This window comes from Dasypus novemcinctus, chromosome 3 (genome assembly GCF_030445035.2).
Source record: "Dasypus novemcinctus isolate mDasNov1 chromosome 3, mDasNov1.1.hap2, whole genome shotgun sequence".
Classification (NCBI taxonomy): domain Eukaryota; kingdom Metazoa; phylum Chordata; class Mammalia; order Cingulata; family Dasypodidae; genus Dasypus; species Dasypus novemcinctus.
In genome coordinates, this window is record NC_080675.1 from 127,350,509 (window position 1) to 127,374,999 (window position 24,491).

Genomic DNA, 24,491 nt, shown 5'->3' on the forward strand with positions numbered 1-24,491 from the left:
CCACACACAATTCCTGAATGCTCATTATATGCAAGGGACTGTGCTGGGTACTATGGAGAGTACTGTTTGAAGAGTGATTCCACTTTGCACCAAAGTGCTATCCAGCCTAGATGTTCATAACCAGGACAGTTCCAGTCCTGTTCTAGCTCCACCAGACTTCTTGACCTCCAGGAAATCTTTTAACTTCTTTGCACCTAAATTTCACAGCTGGAAAATATGAATAAAAGTTATTCCCCACCCTGAGTCAATAAATGTTTTATAAGAGGCAGTACACATGACAGCTCCTTAATTTTTAAACACACCTTAAGCTCACAATGCTGTTGCTTTGGAGGCTTGATGGCTTTGGTCTTTTTGCAGCATATGTCAGCCATGCTGGAGTCACAGCTACCCAGATGGGATGGCTCACATTGAGTGCCTCAGGCCCATAGCTCTCTACCACACCAAGTGCTGCTCAGCCCGCGGCTGAGTATAAATTCAGCATAAGCGAAGTGCCAAAGGAGATATCTTTTTAGAATACCACAATTAAATAAAAATAACTACGTGGTACAGCAGACCAATTTTTTAAATGACAGCAGGAATGTAATCAAGGACTTGATTTATTGCCTAGATTACTAGCACAGATCTTTCCTGGGTTACATGGGAAGAGAGCATTTCCTTGACTGTCTTAGCCCGCTTGCAATGATGCTATCAGCATTAGCAAGTCATTTGTCATAGAAGAGGGTCCCCCAATTGTATCAGACAAGAGAGAGTTGTGAAGTTTAGTCACAGTTTATGAGGTTATAAATTTTTAATAATCATTGTCTATGTTGTGAATGTGCCTGGCACTAGGAAGATAAAATAAGTAATACTGCCTTTCAGTCAGTTAATGAGATGAAGACATTACCCAGCCACACACAGTAGAGCTAATAGAAGAGCATCGATGTCATCACTGCTCCACATCAGAACCTAAGATTTTTGTAATAAGGAGAGGAAGGGGGTATGCAAAGAACTCTGGAATGAATTCCATGAAATATGACCTTAGGGTCACCAAAGAGACTTTATTAATAATCATCAAACTATGAAATAGCAGAACAGGACAGCTCTTTTGAGATAGTGCTATGATATTCCATAGGCAGAGAGGCAGACTGCCATAAATTTCATTTAGTTTTAAACTGAGGGTCAGACATAATCCCCCAAATCTTCAGGGAACTGTTAGATTACAAACAGCAAACCTTGGGAAAATTGGGACTAGAATAGGGGGTTACCTCTTGGTGAAAAGAAAGAGAAACCCTACACATTTAAACTAGACCAGGGGAAAGGGACTGAAGGGAACACATTTTATTACATGGGTACTGAAAGCTACAATAGGAATCCAGGAAAAGCCAAACAACTAAATTTCCAAAGGGACAAAAATTAATATGCCATTTTTTGGTCTATTTGAATATCTTAAAACCATCAGTCTTTTGCTTGGTGTGTAGAGGGGAGTAGGGAAGTCCTGGTGGTCACTTATTTGGGCCTGTGTGTTGAACCAAATTCCCCTTAGTGAAATACACCTAGTGAGGTCACTGTGACCAACCTTGTCTATCAAATGCCTGCAGGACTCAAACTCTGCAATGCCAATCACTCGCTATTTTTTCATTCTCTCACTGTCCATAGCCAAACTGGAAGTCTATAGCTCTCTATTGACCTGGGCCCATATGATTTAAAATCCATTTTCTGGGCAAAATTTTCAGTATCATTTCTAATACTATATAGAGAAATAATTCATTTAACAAATGCGTATGTATGAGACTATGTCTTAGGTATTAGGGACACTGAGGTAATATGAAGGACAAATATTTGGCTCTTTGGAAGCTTTCATTCTAGTTGACATGCAGATGGTGCTGAGGCTAATTGTGGCAGTTAGAAATTTTATGAATCCCAAAAAAGAGAAAGACTATGTTTGTAACCTAATCTGTTTCTCGGGGTATGATATCCTTTGATTCATTAAATTTAGCTAAGGAACCTTTTATTAGAAGGCCTGTTAAGATTGTTGTGGCCTTTTTATTGGACTAAGTCAGTGAGGCATGACTCTGTTTGAGTCCCTGACCCCTTGCTGAGTCTGATATAAAGGACTCATACAGACAGAAGAGGAAAAAGAAAATTAGCATGCTTGATTCTGCCATGTGTGAGAAAAGACTCCAACTTTGCCACAGCTGAGCTGCAAGGACAGAAGTCCTAAGATACAAGCCCTATGCCAGGAGAGAGAGGACTACAGGGTCTCTTATCACAAAGCCCCCGAGAGGATGGGCCCACAAAGCAGTGCAAGAGGACACTTGCCCTGCTATATGCCTGTTAAATTACAGCTGAACTTGGGAAGAATGCAGAACCACCTAAACTCATACAGAAGGCCCTAAGAAACAAGCCCTGTGCTAACTTGCAGCTAAAATGGGGAAGAAAGGGCAGCTGAGCCACAGCCCAGACAGGAAGGCTGAAACCTGGGCAGAGATTGCCCCCATCTTGCTTCAATACATGGCAGCTGACTTTGGTGAGAAAGCACCTCTTGTGGTACCTTGAGTTTGATTTTTCACGACCTTAGAACTGTAAGCTTCTATCCCAAATAAACTCCCATTTTAAAAGCCAACACATTTCTGGTACTTTGCATTGGCAGCCCTTTGGCAAATTGAAACAGTCCCATTATTCTTGAAACATTTTAGGGCATCTTTACATGATTTTAAATGATCTATTAGTGTTGATTTAACACCAATGTTTTAACCTCCTTGAGGATGGGAAGTTCCTAAAATAATATAAGCCCTAAATATTATTCATTGATTATTTTCAAAGGATATTTCTGAAATTGATTTCTTACCAATAAAAGTATCATTTACACAATTTTACTGTTTGTTTATTCATTTATTTTCACTATTGCTTCACCCTTATTTCTTCCATTTCACTGTTCCTCCAATGGCTTTCTCTTCCAAGAAATCCCTAATGCATGGATTCTCCTCTGTGAATGTTACTTCACTTTATTTTGGTGAACTTAGACATTGACTTTTAAAAATTACTATCTCCCGTATATGTTTTCTTGCTTAATGAAATCTTAACAATGCCTTTAGTCTTCATGATATGTTTGTTATTTTCCTTCAGTTCTGTCTCTACCCAATAAACTTTGATTCTGCTTTTGATTAGAATTGGACTTGGAGGGACAATAAAAGGGACAAAACTTATTTTCATTTAATTAAAGCACTGAAATAAGCAGTAGGAAGTAACCTCTTGAGCTTTTCCTGCAACTAGATTCATGGCATCCTTCTCTACTCTGTCCTGTTAGAACTAAGAATGGGGTTGGAATAACATAGGAGGGAAAACTGTCACTAACTTGGGGGGAACTTTGGCATGACTTTTCACCTCAAGATGGTTTTCTAAAGTCCTCTCTGACATCATAAGTTTATAACTTTAAGAAACTCTACTATTGACAGATAATTTAGTACATGTGTTGGGTAATTGCCATCAAAAAAAGAGACACATTTTATCTTTTTACTACTGCCAGTACAAGGACCATATTTAAGATGGGGTAAGAAAGGCTTAATTTAATATTTAATTTTAAGGTATTTATTTATGCCTTTAATTGTTCCAAAGAAGATACAATGACTAGACTTATTTTACAACTAATCCAGGTTTATTTTTCAGTGTGCATAAGGACTGAAATAAAACTCAATGGTGTGAAACCAAATTATTTTGTAACACATGAGTAAAGTGTGGGAAAAATGGTGAATTTGGGGAAAATTAAGTTGCTGATACATTTATACACTTGCTCTCTAGGAAGTCTCAGAGATTCAGGACTACTCTAGAATGAGTCATCTTTATGTGCAGGTAATAATCAGTAGACAATCAGAATCAGTCCCTTTAGGAGAACTATTTATGGAAGCAGGTTCAGTGTGGCATGCATCTCAAGAAAAATTCTATGTGACTACTGTCTTCCAACCTGTCTACCATTCCTTAGCATCTTTGACCTCCTGACTCTGACCGCAGACCTCTGGCTAAATGTTCTGCCAAGCTTTTCCTGTGATTGTTTTTATGCTGCCAAATTTTACTCTCTTCTCATCCCTTATTTGAAATCATATAAATCTTCCTTTATCTAGTGTCTCTGTTGAGTACTTTCTCATGTCACATTTCTGGAACCCCAAGGAACTCCTTAATGCAAAGTTTTTGACTGCTCAAGTTGAAGTTAATTGTCAGTATAATAATCTCACGTGAGCTTAAACTCTAAACCAAGCACTGCCTTTTGCTGGACAAAATTAAACCCCCACTCTGATGGGGAAGGACAGAGAAGACCCCTGAATAGTGGTGGAGTTTCCAGAAAAGCATTTCACCACAGTATATTAATGATCACCTCTGGGCTCAATGCCATCCCCCAGTGAACCAAATGAGTAAATCTTGAAGACCTCCAGGGCTCCCTCAATTTTGATGTTAAGCTTTCTGATACTGTTCTATATTGTGCACACACCCCAGCCTGCCCTACCCCCACAAATCTCTTCAATATCTTGACTGATAGCCTAAAAGGTCTAATGAATGGATTAATTAGATTTCTTAAGATTCTTATAGAATTCCTTGTACTTGACAAATACTAACTGGATTGTCAACTAGGACATAGACATGACTTCATTATGTAGTACTAGTTTCTACTAAGTTAAGCCATATAAAACTGCTGATACTGGATTCTTTTGACCAATAAAAATAGTAATTTCATGCGGTTCACCCTAATGTAATATCTTTCATTAAAATGAATTCTACTTGGATTATCCGTCTTATCGTTTTATCTTCTATATGATGGTATTTTTTATATTTTTTTACTCAAGCTATGTGTATATTCCATCAAACTGGATGTGTCATCTTCATTACCCAAGATTTTGTAAGCCTGAAAACATTCAAATAGATGTTTGGCTAACTTTTTCATTCTGTTATTCAGATTTATATGCATCTAAATTAAATTTTCATAATGCTTAAGTTTGTGTAATAATAAAGGATAAATATTGCAGATTGTACCAATGCCAAAATATCACAGGTGGTGTCAAGTGTTTTCAAGCATCTGTGCAGTGACTTGTTTCTTTTGTAAATTTGGATTCAGTCTCTGATTTTTCTGTAACATCCTAGAAAAGAGTCAAGAGAAGACAGAAGTAGAACCAGCATTACTATTTTTGAATCCTTAAGCACAGTTGCTCAGTTTCAGATAATTGGCTGAAGCTTAGATTTGAGTGGAAAACTAATTGGAATGTAGGATTTACTAACACTGCTCTTCTTCAATAATACCTTAGTGATCAGTGCAAACGTTTTCTATAAGCTTTACTGTGTCACTGTGTTTTGAAATGAAAACAATGTTAGTTAATAGTATTTGCCCTCATGATTGACTTTTCTGATTCAAATTAGGTGTTCAGATGAAGTCTTTTCAGGTATTTGATGCAACTCCATCTTGCTGCTGACATTTCCAGCTTTGGTTCAGAGTTTCTTGGGTGATGGCAGCTCTCCTTTTCCACCAAATAGTAAGGAGGAGAATCTAAAAGAAAGGCAAGTTAGGTGGCTATATGAATGAGTGCTAACTGATCCTATTATCTTGCCAGAGATTAATGTCTGGCAACTTGTTTAGTTTAACCCTTTGTGTTGGTAAGAAATACTCATAAGCTCTTTAGAGGTTTCTTAGATGTGGGATGAGGGTGCTTTTCATGAGCTTTTCTTTTTTCTTTTCTGATGGACTGGTATGAGAAAGAGGAAAGTATGTACAAAGCTATTGTGTGCGTGTGTATCATTTAATGTTGAAATTTGTATTCTGTAAAAGGTAATATAATATGGAAAGAGAGGTTTTCACTTATCTGATTAGCAAAGATTTGAAAGTGAAAATCCTTAATGTTAATGAGAGTATGGAGAAAGAGGTACACAGCACATACTTGCTTTTTGGAGGATAGCGTAGTAATATGTGTGTATGTGTGTATGTCTGTCTGTATATGGATGTGTGTGTGTCCATATATAGATGTGTGTATATATTTAATCAGAATACCTTTCAACCTAGAAAATCAACTGTTAATAATTTGTTTTACTAAAATAGTTCACAAGTTCATAAAGATATATATGTATATATACATACATACATACACATACACAGTGTTCTGTGTAGCACTGCTTGTAACAGTAAATTATTGGAAACCACCTAAATGTCCATCTACATATATAGGAGTTGAGTAAAATAAAGTAGGGCACATTCATATAATGAAATACTATGTAATTAATAAAGAATGATGTACATGTGTGTCAGGATGTGCATGATATATTAAGTTAAATGAGTCAAAGTACCACATGCTGTCTACAGTATGAGCCCATATTTCTAACAATTCAAAGAAGTAGATGCACTTATATGGAGAATGTAATATATTAAGCCTTTTAAAGGTAATATGAAACAATAACTTTCTATTACAATATTGACAATAATAATTGAGTAAAGTAATGCACTGAGTACAAATACCACAGTAATAAAAATTGTGCTTGGGGAGTGGATATAGTTCAAGTGGCTGAGCACCTGCTTCCCATACATGAGGTCCCAGGTTTGATTCCTGGTACCTCCTTAAAAAAATTCTCATTGCAGGTAGAATTGTGCAGAGGTTATCCATTATTCTGAAAAGCACTCAAAATGTTTTAAAAAGTTTTTAGGCATATATATACTCATACAGAGTGACTATATAAATATAAAAATAATGATAATAAAACAGTTTATATTTGTATATCACTGTTACTTTCTCAAAGCATTTTACACCCATAATTTTCTTTCCAATTCACTTGTTTTGTTACCTAGTATGAAAGTGCTTATTATTATTCATTTATCAGTTTCCTTTTTTGAAATGAGGGAGTTGGATTATATACTCCTGAAAAAATGCTTTTAGCATTAGAGAGAGGGCTGTGTCTATCAAATTCAATCACTAAGACCTTTAAGGGAAGCACAGAGAAATACTGAAAGAAATAAGGGAGTGAACCAAAGAAATACTTAAATCGCTTTGTGTGTCTCTCCATAGCATTTTCTACATGAGTTTGGTAAACATGCCGATCATTCTCCTGTTTGCTTTCAGGCTTATTCCCTGAGGTTTCTTTGATATACATTATATCTCAGGAGACTGAATCCTTCAGGCTACATTTCCCAGATTTTCTTGCTCATTAGGTTTAGCCATTGAGGATGGCAGGATGGGAGTAGCCAGAGTATTCCACTCTGTCTTGGACAGCAGTCCCGGCAATGCCTGGGTCTCCTCCGTGCATCAAGCTCCATTGGATGTGCCTTGTTCTGTGATTCCAGCTTGTACCTGATAGCTCCTTCCATGATCTAGTCCTTGCTTCTGGACTCTGGTAACACTACCCCTTCCCTGAATCCCTCTGACATGGGGTTGATAGTATTATAGTTTTGTGATGTTGCTAATTTCTGGGGTGCATTATTTTTGCATTCTGGTTTCCCTGCTATTCTATCACTAGTATAAGCAATTCCCTGTACTAAATTTCCTGGAGTGTTTTCTGATACTGACTACATTTAGATTGCTGTAGTACATTTTGATACATTTATAAACACAAACTTTTTTTTTGGAGGGGGTACTGGGGGCCGGGGATTGAACCTGGGACCTCATATGTGGGAAGCCAGTGCTCAACTTCCCTGAGTTGGTTTTTTCATTTGTTTTGTTTCTTATTTGTTTTTGTTTTTTCAGGAGGCACTGGAAACTGTACCCAGGACCTCCCATGTGGGAGGCAGAGGCTCAATACGTTGAGCCACATCCACTCCCAAAATATATATATGTTTTACTTTAATCAGGGTCAGGTAACCAGACATAGGCAGTAAATGTTTTATCACTTCCTCATGCTTTAGGAAGTAAGGTATATCCTTTTCTCTCTTAGTCACATTGCAGTGAAAAAATATTTTGTAAGAATTCTACAGTAATGAGAAACAATTGTGCAGTTGGATTCAATGTCTTGAACCACATGCACTTGTCACATGCATCTGGTTCCTCTTTGGGGCCAAGCACTGTATCTTACACTTGGGCATAGAATGAATGAGGCATGACCCCTACAGGAATAGATCTTTCAGTTAATTCATTTGTAAATATGGAGTGAGTATACAAGCAGTAGTTAGAATTTTTCAGTATAGAAAAATGTCACTTACATCAAAGTCTGCGAGCAGCTGCCAAACAGGACCCTGAGGCTAAAGTGATTGTCTAGCAAAGTGGAGCATTTCTGGACTGCAGAATGTACTTTTATTTGGAGTATATGTCCTCTTTCCAAGGCAAACCCAAGCCCTTGGCACAAGCTCTTTGTCACAGAAAGAACGGTGGGGCTTTCCAGGCCAACAGCCCTTCTCCCAGGCCCTTGGAGAGTCCAATAACCTTTCTGAGATATCAGTGTTGGCTGCTGCTTGCCTGCCCCCCATGGTGTTTGGCTTTTTGCCCCTTGATGTGACTTCGCACCTTCCATAATTGCTCACAATACTATCTCAATTTATACAAAACAGTGGTAAATTTCATCTTGCTCCAAATAAGATTATAGCATTTCTCTCATTTGATCTGACACCTTTAAAAATAAGGCTAAATTAAGTTACACAACAGTAAAGTTATTTTAAACAAAACAAAATAAAGCAAAATGACTACACAAATTCTATTTTCTTAAGAATTATATTTTCTTAACTAGCAGCCCACTGTTTTCACATTTTCCAGGTAATTCACAGACATGCAGCAGTGGAGAGAAAATCTGAAATCACAGACTCTATTAATCAACTATGAGGTTAAAAAAATGAATGTGTAATTCAATAGATAATCATAAAGTCTATATGTCTCCTGAGTACTATGCTTAGTGCTACCCCCATACACATTAATCTGTTTACTTCTTACAATAGCATTTATGAGGTAAGTATAATAATAATAAAATTATTATTATTTATGGCAAAATCAAGGCACAGCGAAGTCAAGTAACATAACTGGCTAGTAAATGATGGAACTAGAATTTAATGTCCTTTCATTTTTTTAAAACATCTTCATTGAGGTATAATTTATATACCATAAAATTCACCCATTTTAAGTGTGTAGAGTTCAATGGTTTTTAGTAAATTTACAGAGTTGTGTAAAAATCATCACAATCCAATTTTATAACATTTCTATCACCCAAAAATATCCTGTCTGCTTTTATAGCCAATCTCTATTCCGACGCACAGCCTCAGGGGACTCTTCATACTTGCATTTTCTGAAACATTGATATTAACGGAATCGTACAATTGGTGGTCTTTTGAATCTGACTTTATTCACTAAGCAGAATGTTTTTGAGTTTCATCCATGTTGTAGCATGTGTCAATAGATCATTTCTTTTAATTAATGAATAGTATTCCATTGTATGGACATACCACATATTGTTTATACAGTTTCCAGTTGATAGACATTTCAATTGTTTCTACTTCTTGTATATTATGAACAATGCTGCTTGAAACTTCATTATTTTTTAAACATTTATTGATAACTGTGTGCCAGTTCTGTGCAGTGTTTTATATGGACGGCCTCCTTCAGTTATTGTATGAGGTTGGGAGAACAGTTTATTTTTATACATCTGGTATTACAGGAGGAAAAACCCACATGAACAAAATGTATGTATTTACACTTGTGTCTCCCTATACAGAGGGTCTGCCAAGCATTTCTCAAACTTATCTGAGTATAGAATGTCCTCTTTATTCCAAATGTTTTGAAAAACTTCAGCAGGGGCTTAGGAGACCTCATGTGCACTTGGATTTGAATAGAAACACTGAAGAAGTTTTTCACATTAACCACTGGACAATTAATTACACTATATTTTATTTTATTTTTATTTAGATTTTTCCCAGACACTCCCCCTTTCCTTCTCTCCCCATCCCTTATTAAACTCTAACCTACTCTCTATCTCTATAACTGTACTATTTCTAGCTCTCTTTTAAGTGATACCATATGATATTTGTCCTTATATGCCTTGCTTATTTCACTTAGCATAATGTTTTTAAGCTTCTTCCGTGTTGCAGCATATTCACAACTTCATTCTCTCTTATGGCTGAATCATTGTGTGTATCAACCACATTTATTTATCCATTCGTTTGTTGATGGACACTTAGGTTTCCACCTTCTGGCTATTTCTAGTAAGGCTATGAAGATTTATATACAGGTATCCTATCTGGGACCCTGTTTTCACTTTCTTTGTGTATACACCTAGAAGTGGGATTGCCAGCTCATGTGGTAATTCTGTATTTAACTTTCTATGGATCTACCATATTGATTTCCATAATGGCACATCCAATGGATGTGAATTTGTATCTACTTGTGGTTTTCATTTACATTTGCCTGGGAATAATGATGTTGAGCATCTTTTCATATGCTTATTCATTGGAGATGTGTCTGTTTGAGTCCTTTTTAATTGGGTTGTTGGACTTTTTGTTGTTACATTGTAAAAGTTCTTTATATATTCTGGATATTAAGTCCTTACCTGATATATGGTTTTCAACTATTTCCTTCCATTTTGCAGATTGTCTTTTTACTTTCTTGATAATTTCCTTTGATGCACAAAGGTTTTTAATATTGATGAAATCAAAGTTATCATTTTGGTGTCTTATCTAAAATCCACTACTGAATCCCAAGTCTTGAAGATTTTCCTTTACGTTATCTTCTACGTGTTTTATATATAAGTTCCTATATTTGAGTCTTTGGTCCATTTTTAGTTGATTTTTTGTATATGGTTTTTGGTAAAGATCTAACTTCATTCTTTTGCAAGTGGATATCTCAGCACCATTTGTTGAAGAAGCTATTCTTTCTCTACTGCATGTACTTAGCATCTTCATGGCCATATATGTGTGAGTTTATTTTTGGATTTTCAATTCTATTTTTCTACCTTTATGCCAGTATCACATTTTTTTTTTTAGAACTGCAGATCTTAAGTATTATGTTATGATCACTCCAGAAATCTCATTCCCTACTCCTCAGTTCACCATGTCAAGAACAACAACCAAAAAAGGAAAGAGAAAAACAAGAAAAATAAATACTAACAAATGCACAATACACCACTTCCGCCCTCCCACACACACACACAAAATAGAACGGATACTATGTCTCCACGTCACTTGTTATGTGCCAGTCAGAGGGTGGAAGCAGCTCTATGGAGGCTAAAACCTAGATCAGTGTCTGTGTTCATTCCTCAGGGATCTGCTGAACCAAAAAACACAGAAAAGAAAGAGAAAAAAATCCCAAAAATCACAAACACAAAGAGAGGTGCACTGGCTCTTTATGTCCACATATATGCTGATGTGAGACTGGAAGACACTGCTTTCAGAAGGGCTAAAAGGGAGGTTCCATCTTAGTTATCACCAGACCAAACAATACCAGAAAGAGAAAAAAGTAAAAACAAACAAAAAAGGTACACCAGCTTTTTATGTCCCGGTAGGTGCTGGTGTGAGACCAGAAGCCCCAGCTGAGAGAAGCTGAAACCTAGACTAGCGCCTGTGCTTGGCCCAGAAACACCCACCCAGAAAAGAAAGAAAATCTAAGGAAGAAATATAAGTCTCACTGGTCTGTACTTCCTATGGTTGCTGGTGGGGAGATGAAGCTCCTGCTGCCCAGAGCCTAAGGAAATGAGCCAGCACCGACACCGCTCCCTCAGGGATTCCCCGCACCAACCTTGACCCTGCTCAATGCCAGCTTTTGGAGGAAGCAGTTTCCTCTTCCTGCCCTGGCCCCAACAGGCCAATCCCAGAATCCTACCTTTCTGGTTCCTGGGTCTAGAAATGAGAGCTGATTTGTTCTTTGACTTACAAAAAGCTGGACTCTGGGCAGCCTCTTGCTTCCTCTGGTACTCCTGTAGTTGTTCTAAAAGACCATACTTCTTCCAGGGTTACCACTGTCAAAGAAGAGACTGCACCGCACAATGTTAGATAGGCAAGGATGACTTTATTCAGGGACTTGCTGTTGCTGAGAAAGAAGAGAACTCAGTCCCATAGAAATAAAGGATAGCAAGCTTTTCTTTTTTTTTAACTTTATTTTAAAAGAAGTTTTAGCTACAGAAAAGTTATATGGAAAAAATAAGGAACTCCTATATACCACACCCCCTCCCCCATTCACATTTTCCCCTATTAATAAAATCTTATATTAGCATGGTACATTTGTTACATATTGAACAAATATTGAAGCATTGCTACTAACTATGGTCTATAGTTTACATTATGGTTTTCACTTTGCACCATACAATTGTATAGGTTTTGACACAATGTATCAATGCCTGTATCCATCTTTGCACTATCATACAGAACAACTCTAATGCCCTAAAACTGTCCTATATTCCACCTATTCTTCCCTCCACCTCCCCTCAGAACCTCTGGTACCACTATCTTTTTATCAATGTTACAAATTCTTCTGTTACTATGTTGGTCCATGGTTGCATTCCTCCCTTATGTTTGTTCATTCCTCAATCTTGATTACTTTGGGATTGTGATGCCCACTCTGCTTCAGAGTGAAAGGGGCTTAGATCTTATGGGGTAAATAGATGGAACTGTCTTGCTTGCAGTCGTGGATACTTTCTGATTTGGGCATGGGCATTGTCCATCATCATCCTGGGCAAGTCCAATGACCTGGAGAGCAGGTGTTGGCTGCAACTCTATTGAGATTCAGGGTTCAAGAGATTCAGGGTTCAATCCACATATGAACAGACTGAAGATTTTAAGTCTCTGGGGCAAATATTTAATGGACTTAGAGTAGGTTGGAGGAAAAGCATTGGAAGATAGTAATGGGGGTTGATTTCTGGAGTTGGTGAATAATTTACTGAGGTTGTACTTAGGACAGTTTTGTTCCAGGGAGATAGGTAAAGGATTTAATGAAGTTGCAATTAGGACCACTTGGTTGGGAATGCTTTCCTTTGTAGTAATTAGGCCATCTGGAGTCTGTGAGGGCTGAGAGAGAGGAGGGAGGGGATAAGGAATGACCTAATTAGGAGCCTTGGGGTCTTGAGGATTGGATAAGAAGGAAATGGGGGGAGTTTGATACTTAGAGTAGAGTTAGGGTCTGAAATTGCCTTTGTCCCTTTTTATTCTTTCTGTAGGTTTATGTATTTTTCCCTGCAGTTCCATGACTGCAAACTTGGTTTCAAGATAATCAGGACTAGGGAGGAGGGATTAGGGGTGGCAGAGTAAAGGTGACAGCTTGGCCAAGAGAAATAGAAAGGGTTTTGGTCATCACTTAGTTTGGAACATCTTTCCAGCTCATTCCTTTTTCTAGTGGAGGGAAGGAGTGATCAGTAAAACTTCCTAATCCACCATTTTGTGCCTGCTCAATTGATAATTCCTAAGCACTGCTTGAATTTCCTCTCAAATAATTTATGAACCATTTTTAAGGATTATTACATAGTGTGATTATAAGGATGGGAGGCTTCACAACCCTGGTCCATAGAGCTTCTTAGAGTAGCTCCTCAGCAAAGAGAGCAGGGAGTTGGTTTGTTTGAATAACCATTTATGGGGTGAAAATTTCCCATGTTGAAGGCAATGTGCAAATATGTACATTGCAAAGCTGTGGAGTCACATATTGTCCAGCTTAGGAGAATGTAGCTGTTTGATATAATTGATGAATTCCAAAAAGAAATATTGGATTATGCTTGTAATCTGATCTGTACTTGGGAATGATTGAGTTATGATTAGGGTAGTGCATCCCCACCCCTTGGGAATAGGAACTCACAGACAAAAGGCATAGCGAAGAACAGAGTTGGGGATTTCTGATGTGAGAGTTTGATGCTGAAGACCCAGGAAGTCAGCAACCAGAGGAAGGAAGGAAACTTGAACCCAGAGAAAAGCAAGCCCCAGGAAAGTAGGAACCTAGGAAGCCTGAACCCTCGCAGACGTTGGCAGCCATCTTGCTCCAAATAGACATTGGTGAGGGAAGTAACTTATGCTTTATGACCTGGCATCTGTAAGCTCCTACCCTAAATAAATACCCTTTATAAACACCAACCAATTTCTGGTTTTTGCATCAGTACCCCTTTGGCTGACTAATACAGAGAAAAAAATAATTTAGAACATTTTTTTGTTCTTTTCGTTCTTGATTATATACATCTTCAGCCTTTTTTTGTTTTGTTTGGGCTTGTCTCATATAGAAATCTATTTGCTCTCTATAGTCCAGTTTGAGTTCTACCTCAGTCCAAACCAGATCTCTCTCTTTAAAAGTCCCCACAATGGGAAAGCTCTATATTGTCTCCTGATAAACTCTCTAGGTCCTAGCTAAAGGTTTGACAGAAGAGGAATCTTCCTTCTTCATTGCTCCTCCAAGTCTTCTTTACTCATGTCAGAGTAACTTTCTTTCTTACGTATTATTTAGTTGTACTAGCCAATGGCCTTTCAGCCAAACTGTTCCCTTTTAACTCCTGTTTTTTTTTACATATTAGCTTATGCAAACATTTTTGTTATCAATACAGCTACCAATGATGAACAAATCTTATGAATAGAACATTCACAAAAAATGTAAAGAGAAACATTCAATGAAAGACTTTTTTTAGCAGAAGAAACATAACAGGTGAAAAGCTTCAAGTGGGTCTATTTTAGAAAGGCATCTCTCAAATACCAGTTTTCAAATAGTAAGGACGATGCTATTAATGATGATTCTGATTTTTCCTCCTTTGAAATGACTCGACTATTTCTCCCTGTATTTGGAGATAGTCCCTGTTCCTTTGGCAGCAGAATAATGGCTCCCCAAAGGTGCTCTGTCACCTATGAATATGTCATGTTAACATGGCGAGGGGGAATGAAGGTTCTTGATGGAATTAAGATGCTTCTCAGCTGGCTTAAAATAGGGCGATAACTTGGGTTATGCAGGTGGATCCAATGTATTCACAAGTGTCCTTAAGAGATAGAAAAGCAGAAAGAGATAGTGTCAGAATAATGTGAGGTGAGAGAGACTCAACCGACCATTGCTGGCTATCAAGATGGAAGGAGGTCATGAGCCGATGAACAGTATCTAGAAGCGGGCAAAGGTAAAAAAAAAAAAAAAAAAAAACTGGCTTGTTCTCTGGAACCTCCAGGAAGGAATGCAGCCTTACCTGACACCTTGAATTTTAGCCCATTGAGATGCATTTCAGACTTCTGACTTTTAGAACTGTTAGATAATAAATTTGTGTTGCTTTTAGCCATAATGTTTATGGTAATTTTTTACACCAACAGTGGGAAATTACAACAGTCCCAAATACCACTGCTCTTTTACTATTCACTACCCCAAGAATGGAAGGAGGAGAGGTAAGGGCTGTGAAACTAAAACTAGTGGTTATGAAGAGAAGCTTTTTTTTTTTTTTAACTAAATAAGGTGCTTTTCTTTAATTAACTTATATAATAAAATAGATATTTCAATTCTATTATAAAGTTTCTTAAGAAATCTCAGTCCTTAATTTTTAATGGTTTTTCTTATTTCATTTATTCAAAGAGGGGAAAGTGTAATTTGGAGTCTATTATATAAGAGTTGTTGAAGAGGACATGATGATGTACAAGCAATGATGCCTGCTTTCTGGAAAATGGAGTTGGAGTGATAAGACAAAGCTAAATTATTGGTGTTATATGATATGAGTGGTAGGAAATGCCATAAAAGAAGAAAAAAAGAGAGCTTTTGAATGTGATGACTAGGGAAGAATGTAGGAGAGAGTGTCATTTGAGATGATTCTAGAGCTATGTAGAATATTTCATAAATGAAAATGGGTTTTCTGGTGGCAGCATGCCTGAAGGAAGCAAAGATCCTCAAGACCAGTGGCTGAGTTTGATGTAGAGAATGAGGGAGAAGGAGATGGTAATGTTTCTGAGAAGTTGAGCTGGAGCCTAAGAGAATGGAGATTTAAGTCTTACATTGAATTAATTACTGCATTACATTAAATTCATTTTATGCTTCCTAAAAATTTTCAATTTTAATGTTTTATTTTTCATCATAAATCAAGAGAATAAACATGAAAATGCTTTCCAAAGTATATATTGCTCTTAAATTTTAAAGATAAAAATATCCAAAGGAACTCTTCATACTTTATAAGAACTTTCTGTGCTTTGTGTTCAGATCAAAAATTTAACTGAGCAGCTATTATAGCTTCAGAACATAAAAAGAAATAAAATGTGACTGAGTATCAAGAAAGAAATTGGTCTCATTTTATTACAAGAGTTTATTACTTGAAGCCATATATTTCTAGTATATGTAAAGAATATTATCTTTAAAATTAATATTTAAACTGTTTACAAAGATAGAGTATGGTTAAGGCGGGAGAGCATAATGAAAAAAAAGTGTCCCTAAAATTCTACCAATCCCCAGAAATACCCACTCTAAAAAATTTTAGTATCTCTATAACCATACATATACATGTACATATACACATACCTTTATACATATATTTCTGACCTTTAAGCATATATAAAAGCACATTAGTTTAAAAGTTAGAATCACTGTACCCCTTGCATTGTAAGATGTGTTTTCTCTTATTCTCTATTATAAAAATTTCTACATTGTGAAATATTTGAAACATTATTTTAATAATTAAATAAGGTTGTATTGTATCAGTATAGCTCAATGATGTAATCAGTTGCTGGTATTTTTATATTTAGGCTATCTCAAATATTTCCTTATATTAAATATCTTCATAGTGATTTATCCTTAGCTGCTAGCAGCAAAATACATTTATACATATGAATGATGTAAGTAACCATTGGTAGTTGGCTTGCTATCATTAAAAACCTATGTGCCTAGCACAGTTCAAGGTATTTTAAATATATTATCCCTGATCCTCTTAAAAAGGTAATTAGTGATAGTCTCATTTTATATATTGGGCACAAAGGCTGAGTGCAAATGAATAATAATTTGCCTATGGTTCTAATGCTAAGTGACTGAAATGGAATTTTGAGGAGGCTGGTCTTTCTCCAAATTTGGTCTCTTACTCTATTCAGCCAAATACACATTAGCTTTGAAAGTAGAATGCAAAGAGGCACACTTTTTACCATGAATAGCAGACCTTGGAATATTAGAGCCAGACTTGGACAACCATAAAACAACAATACACACTGTTCCGTGCCCTTTATCTTTCGCTGCTCATTACAACCAGGGACTTCAGCAATGATTGACTTGCCGTTCTTTATTATTTTTTTTCTTAAGATTTTTATTTATTTATTTATTTCTCTCCCCCGCCCCCCCGCCTGTTCTCTGTGTCCACTTCGCTGCGCCCTCTTTGTCCGCCTCTGTTGTTGTCAGTGGCAAGGGAATCTGTTGCGCCAGCCCTCCACACGTGACACCATTCCAGGGCAGGCTGCACCTTCCTTTGCGCTGGGCGGCTCTCCCTATGGGGTGCACCCCCCCCTCCCCGCCGCTTGTGGGGCTACCCCACGTGCGGGACACCCCTGCGTGGCAGGGCACTCCTTGTGCGCATCAGCACTGCGCGTGGGCCAGCTCCACACGGGTCAAGGAGGCCCAGGGTTTGAACCGCGGACCTCCCATGTGGTAGACGGACGCCCCAACGGGCCGGGCCAAGTCTGCCGCGCCCCTCCCCCCCTTCTTTATTCTGTGGGTCAGTAAATTTAAGAAAAAAAGAGCACAAGAAAAGTCAGACTTTGGGAAGTCAATGCCTATATTTAACTCTCAAATATGACCACTTATTCAAAGTGGACCTTGCTTCCAACCTTAAACAAATGGTCCGATTTCAGCCACGTAATCATACCACATATTAGAACAGGCAGATTTGTAATATTAGGAAGAAAAAGAAAATATAATTACAATTAAGCTGTGATATTTCACTATTTATTCATTAAACAATTTTTGAATACCTACTTGCTGTAGGTAACTGGGATTGGAAAATAAATTTTAAAAAATAAAGAAGAGTTCCCAGGGAATTTTCATAAAGAAGTGACATTTTGAAAGACAAGTCTTTGTCAAGTAAACAAAGATATCTTTACCAAAAGAAAGACAGTGAATAAAGTGTCTGAACTGGAAAAATGGACTCCTCTTCTCCTCCTTTGCTTCTTCAAAAGTGACATTTACCATATTAATTCATTTCTTCTCTGTCACCGATTAATACAATGGAGCTACAAAATCCAAATACTACAAAGAAAAATATCTCAAAGAAAACTTGTGTTGGGACAGTTTTCTTGATCCCAATTCCCTGAATAAAGAGTCACTGATAAATGCAGGTCAGGGAAGTAGTAGAGGATTTTGAATTTAGAGTTTGTCCATTTTTTGTAATAGAATTCACAAATGATTGGCTTAATGAACTTGATTCATTAACAACTGAGAGATCAATAACTGCAATGGAAGTGCGTTCTGTAATTCATGGTAAATCACTAAGAGGAAATGTGAAAGTTGAGTTGTCTCACAGTATTTCCATTTGGTGGTTCAGAGTTTAAGGAAGTAAGCTGTAACTAGAGATTTTAATTACTGTTTGAGAGGCTGCTGCTGCTTTTTCTCTGGATGGCTCTTGCAAGAGGTTCCTGACAATTTCCTCAATGTCCAGCCTTCCAGCCTGAGTTGAAAAGAGATTATTGATTGTTACTAGAAGATATCTTAAAGTACATTTCATTGATTGTAATGGAAAAAATTATAAAGAGTAAAATAAATTTACAGGGCAGCAGACTTGGCCCAGTGGTTAGGGCGTCCGTCTACCACTTGGGAGGTCCACGGTTCAAACCCCAGGCCTCCTTGACCCTGTGGAGCTGGCCCATGCACAGTGCTGATGCACGAGGCGAGTGCCTTGCCACACAGGGGTGTCCCCCGCGTGGGGGAGCCCCACGCGCAGGGAGTGCTCCCCGTAAGGAGAGCTGCCCAGTGCAAAGGAGAGTGCAGCCTGCCCAGGAATGGTGCCGCACACACAGAGAACTGACACAAGAGAGGCAACAAAAAGAAACACAGATTCCCGTGCCGCTGACAACAACAGAAGCGGACAAAGAAGATGCAGCAAATAGACACAGAGAACAGACAACCGGGGTGGGGGTTGGGAAGGGGAGAGAAATAAATAAATAAATCTTTTTTAAAAAAAAAGTGTACACTAATTTTACTACCCATATTTTAACTTTTCCTTTATAACTTGTTTCACTATGTATGTGTATTTCTATTAATATATATTTACTATTTCTCTCAATGTACTTTTTAATAATACCTGGTAGAATACTTTTTAAAAATAGTTATGCCATTTTAATTTTTATTAGCATTAGCAAGATATATATTTTCCATCCTTTTACCTTTTATTTTTTTCTCTAAACTTATTTTGAAATAATTTTAAACTTATAGGACAGTTCACAAAAATAATACAAATTTTCTAAATATAGAATCATATCATTTATGAATAGTGAGAGTTTTCCAAATTGGATACCTTTTATTTTTTTTTCTTGCCTAATTGTTCTAGCTAGAACTTTTAGCACAATGTTGAATAATAGTGATGATAGTGGGCATCTTTGTCTTGTTCCTGATCTTAGAGAGAAAGCTTTCAATCTCTTCCATTGAGTATGGTATGGGCTGTGGAATTTTCATATATGCCCTTTATTAAATTGAGGAACTTTCCTTCTATACCTATCTTTTGAAGTGTCTTTATGAAGAAAGATGTTGGATTTTGTTGATTACCTTTCCCGCATCAATCAAGATGATCATGTTGTTGTTTTTTCCTTTAATTTGTTAAAGTGGTATAGTATCTTAATTGATTTTTTTATGTTGAGCCACCTTTGCACACCAGGAACAAACACACTTGAACTTGATCATGGTGTATAATTTTTTTATAAGCTGTTGGATTCTGTTTGCAAGTGTTTTGTTGAAAATTTTTGCATCTATGTTCATTAGAGAGATGGATCTGTAATTTTCTTTTCTTGTAGTACCTTTATCTAACTTTGGTATTAGGGTGATGTTGGCTTCATAAAATGTGTTGAATAATTTTCCCTCCTTTTCAATGTTTTGGAGGAGTTTAAACAGGATTGGTATTAATTCTTCTTAAAATGTTTGGCAGAATTCACATGTGAAGCCATCTGGTCCTGGAATTTTTTATATTGGGAGATTTTTGATGATTCATTCAGTCACTTTAAATATAATTGGTTTGTTGAGTACCCTTATTTCTTGTAGAGTCAATGTAGATTGTTCTTGCAATTCTAAGAATGTATCTATTTCATCTGGGTTGTCTAATTTGTTGACATACAGTTTCTCATAATATTCTCCTGTGATCCTTTTTATTTCTGTGGGGTCAGTCATAATATCCCCGCCCCCCCCCCCCCCTTTTCATTCCTGATTTTGTTTGCATCTTTTTTTTTTCTTTGTTAGTTTAGCTGGGGGGTTGTCAACTTTATTGATCTTCTCAAAGAACCAACTTTTAGGTTTTTTTATTTTCTCTATTTTGTTGTTAATTTTGTTCTTAATTTCATTTATTTCTGCTCTAATCTCTGTTATTTCTTTCATTCTGCTGTTCTTTTTCTAGGTTCTCCAGGTGTTCAGTTAGGTCTTTGATTTTAGCTCTTCTTTTATAATATAAGCATTTAGGGCTATAAATTTCCCCATCAGTACTGTCTTTCCTGTGTCACATAAGTTTTGGTAAGTTGTGTTCTCATTTTCATTTGTCATGAGATATCCACAAATTTATCTTGGAATTTCTTTATTTGATCTACTGATTGTTTAGAAATGTGTTGTTTAGCCTCCATGTATTTGTGAATTTCCCCTTTCCTGCCGATTGTTGATTTCCAGATTCATTGCACTGTGATCAGAGAAGGTGCTTTGTGTAATTTCAATCTTAAATTTATTGAGAGCTGTTTTGTACCCCAACATGTGGTCTATCCTTTCAAAAGATCCATGAACCCTGAGAAGAATGTTTAACCTGCTGATTTGGGATATAATGCCCTGTATATATATCTGTCAGTTCTATCTTCTTTACCATATTGTTTAAGTTCTGTGTTTCCTTGTTGACCTTCTGTTTTGATGTTCTGTCTACTGATATGAGTGCTATGTTGAAGTCTCCAAATATTATTGTAGAGATGTCTATTTCTCCTTTCAGTTTTGCCAGAATTTGTCTCTTGTATTTTGGGGCACCCTGATTAGGTACATAGATATTTATGATATTTATGACTGCGACTCCCTCCTGGTGTTTGTCCTTTTTATTAATATATAATGGCTTTCTGCATCTCTTATCACTTTTTTTTGCATTTAAAGTCTTTTGTCTGACACCAGTATGACTACCCATTATCTCTTTTGGTTACTATTTGCATGAAATGTCTTTTTCCAACCTTTCACTTTCAGTCTATTTGTATTCTTGGGTCTAAGGTGAGTCTCCTGCAGGCAGCATATGGATGGCTCATGCTTTCTTCTTTTGTGTGTGTGTGTTTGAAGATGACTTTTATTGCTTGAAAGTAATGCTTTTAAAATTGGTGTGAAGCCTAGAGATGTAACGGGGACAAAGTTAAGATTACTGATTTCAAAGCAATCCCACCATAACTTTGATCCAGGGAAGTGACTGTTGTTGCACCAAGGATTTGTCAGCAATTACATCAGTGACAGAACTTTGAACTAGACATTGTATCATAAGTTCCAGTTACAGCATACATGACAGAACTTGTCTTTTGCCTAGAATGATACTCAGTCACACTCATTCAGTCCTATGTAATTATTATTCATGCTATAGAATTCAGATTTAAGGGAAGGCCTTCCATTTTAATGCAAAGCTTACGTATATCAGAGTCCATGCTGGAGAAAAGCCATATAAAGCTGATGAATGTTGGAAAGTTTATTTTTTTTAAGTAGGTAATGGTTTTGGTGATTGAACCTGGGACCTCATGGGAAGCCAGCTCTCAGCCACAGATCTATACTGGCTACTGAAACCTTTTAGTAAAGGCTCAAATTTTATTGTCCAGTAAGTGTGGGAAAGACTTTAGGTTATATGAATCACTTTACATGTGAAAGATCATAACAAAGAGAAACCAAATGACCTTAATTTTTGTCTTAGTAATATTAAGATGTCATACTTTCTTATACATTCTGTCAGCTAATTGTCTTTTGATTGGAGAGTTTAAACTATTAACATTCAATGTTATTACTGTACAGCATCGTGTCAACAATTTTATCCATTGGCTTTCATGTGTCATATCTTATTTTTGTCTGTCTTGTTGCCCTTTTCTTATGGTCTTCACTCACTTCACACACTCCTTCAAACCTCTCTCTTTTGTCTTCTCTTCTCTAGCTGCAGAACTCACTTTAGTGTTTCTTTCAGAGCTGGTATCTTGCTTACAAATGAACTCTCTTAGTTTCTGTTTAACTGTGATTATTTTAAACTCAGCAACATAGTTGCTGGATAAAGAATTCTTGGTTGGCAGTTTTTCTCTTTAAGTACCTTAATATATCATATCACTTCTTTCTGGCCTCCATGTTTTCTGAAGAGAATTGTACACAATAATCCTGAATCTAGAAAGGGAAAATGTTTTTACTTCAATTTGGGAAAGAATAAAGCACCATATTATCTTTGGAAAATCAGACCTATCTTTAAAAAAAAAAAAAAGGAATAAGAACCACTCTTTAAGAAGAGAATTAGATTTAATTAAAGCAAAACTGCAAGGCAAATTGCTTTGATCGAATAGTATTGACCTTAGTTATTAAGAGCATTTATAATAAAAATATTTTCAACTTGAAAAAAACTGATTTCAACAACACATAAACTAAAAAAGTGAATTAATCAGGTTGCAACACTATCTTGTAAAGATTTAATAGGATTATGCTATTTCTGTTATACATGGTAGATTTTTCTGTTGTTTGGAAAGATGTTTTTGCTATCAAATTCTGTTTACTATGAGAGCCTATCATTTCCTTCTGAAATATAAACCTTTATATTTATATAAAAGTCAAGGTTTGTAAAACATATTTTAAATAGTTAAGAAATGCCATAAAACACACAGGTAAAAAATAGTAACAGTTCATGAATTAAACATATTTAAAATCATTTCCTATATAATCAAACTTAAGGTTACTATGTGTTTTATTCTCTTCTCACTTGATTCAGTTAAGATTGCATTCAGTTTCACATTAAGTCACAACTTTAAGGGCTTGTTTATTGCATGCAACAAGAATTCTAGGTATAGGAATTTAGGGGCTAGTATGGTAACTTAATACTCTATCAAGGATTTCTGCTTCTCATTGACCAGGACTATGCCACATGGTTATCTCTAGTCGTAAAGAAGACTGGAAAATTGAGTAAAAGGATGAAATTCTTTTATACTATCTGTTACACTCACTCTCTTGACTATTCAACATTCATGTACAACCTTTCTACTATATGTTTACTTCAAATGAACTCATCTCCTCTTTTCCAAGATAGGCAGTCCAAAAATTATATTTAGGACTTCCTGAGCCTTCTAACGTTCGTAGTTACCTGGTTAGCCAATATGGTAGTCCCTGGTACTTCTTTCCAGGTGAATACCTTTTATTCATTTTCTGCATCTGGGTAGACCTCCCTTGCCCATTACTATTCATGCGTATACTTTGTGGCTTATACTGTGCAAAGTGAAAGAGGGCTTTAAAATTACTAAAATACATTAAATCATCTACAGTAACCATAAATTGGGACCATCCTAGGAAATCCAACAAGTAGTTTCCTAGTTGGAAAGATTGTTCTATTGGGAGCCCACTTCTTATTGCTATGAATTCAGGGACCCAGGAATTACTTTAGAAACAAACATAACCAAGCAAACCTGAAGCATATTTGTCAGTTCTGTTCTCTGGAAAATTTTCCAGGTTTCCAGGCTATGTGCTTCAAGGCAATTTTATGAATGAGTAACCACATAAGCTTGGAAATTTTAACTTTTAGCTGCTGGCTGCTCTGTTTTGATCCATTCCTAATGATTGCTGCCTCAGGCCCTGGAAAATAGTACCCCAGGGTGAGAATGCAACATCCTTAATCTAATTTTTGTCACTAAATTCCTCCTCATTGTCATTCTGAGAATTCCTAATAGAAGGTATTTGAAAAAAGTCTGAGACAACAATTTTGTCTCTTTTTCAAGTTGCACTTAGAAGCCTCTGCTTGTATGGATATATTTTTGGATTCAGCAACAACTGGCTTTACTGAAACCTGCAGGGATCCAAATTATGATATTCTGAGTCAATTTATAATGCAAGCCACAAGAAAAGTGAGCCTCTTTTGGCATAACTGTATTCCTTTGCATCTCTGCTCAAAGACTGCCCAGCTCTAGTTTCAATGCTTCTCTCTTGCAGTATATTTTTGAAAGTGGCAATATTTAATAAGCATATGCCAGCTTTCTGCATTTTATTCCTACTATTTCTGCAAATAAAAAAGCCTCAGTTGGCATATAGTCTGAATTCCCAGGTATAGTGAGCAACAGTATGACCAGTTATTTTGCTATTGCAAATCAAAGTGTATTGATTTTCCGGCCTGACACTCTCTGCCCCTAACATCTCCACAGAATCAATTTCACATCTTAGGTTCTGTTACTGGCAGCTCCCTTTGTTCTTTAAAGAGTATTGCAATAATCGGTATTATTAGTTGCAGACAATAGAATCCAT

General features: G+C 36.6%; 1 protein-coding gene across 1 annotated transcript in view; it reads left to right on the forward strand.

Annotated features, from left to right (window-relative positions):
- UNC13C (unc-13 homolog C) overlaps window positions 1-24,491 on the forward strand; it is a 738,074-nt gene that overhangs the window by 299,394 nt on the left and 414,189 nt on the right. The window lies entirely within an intron of this gene.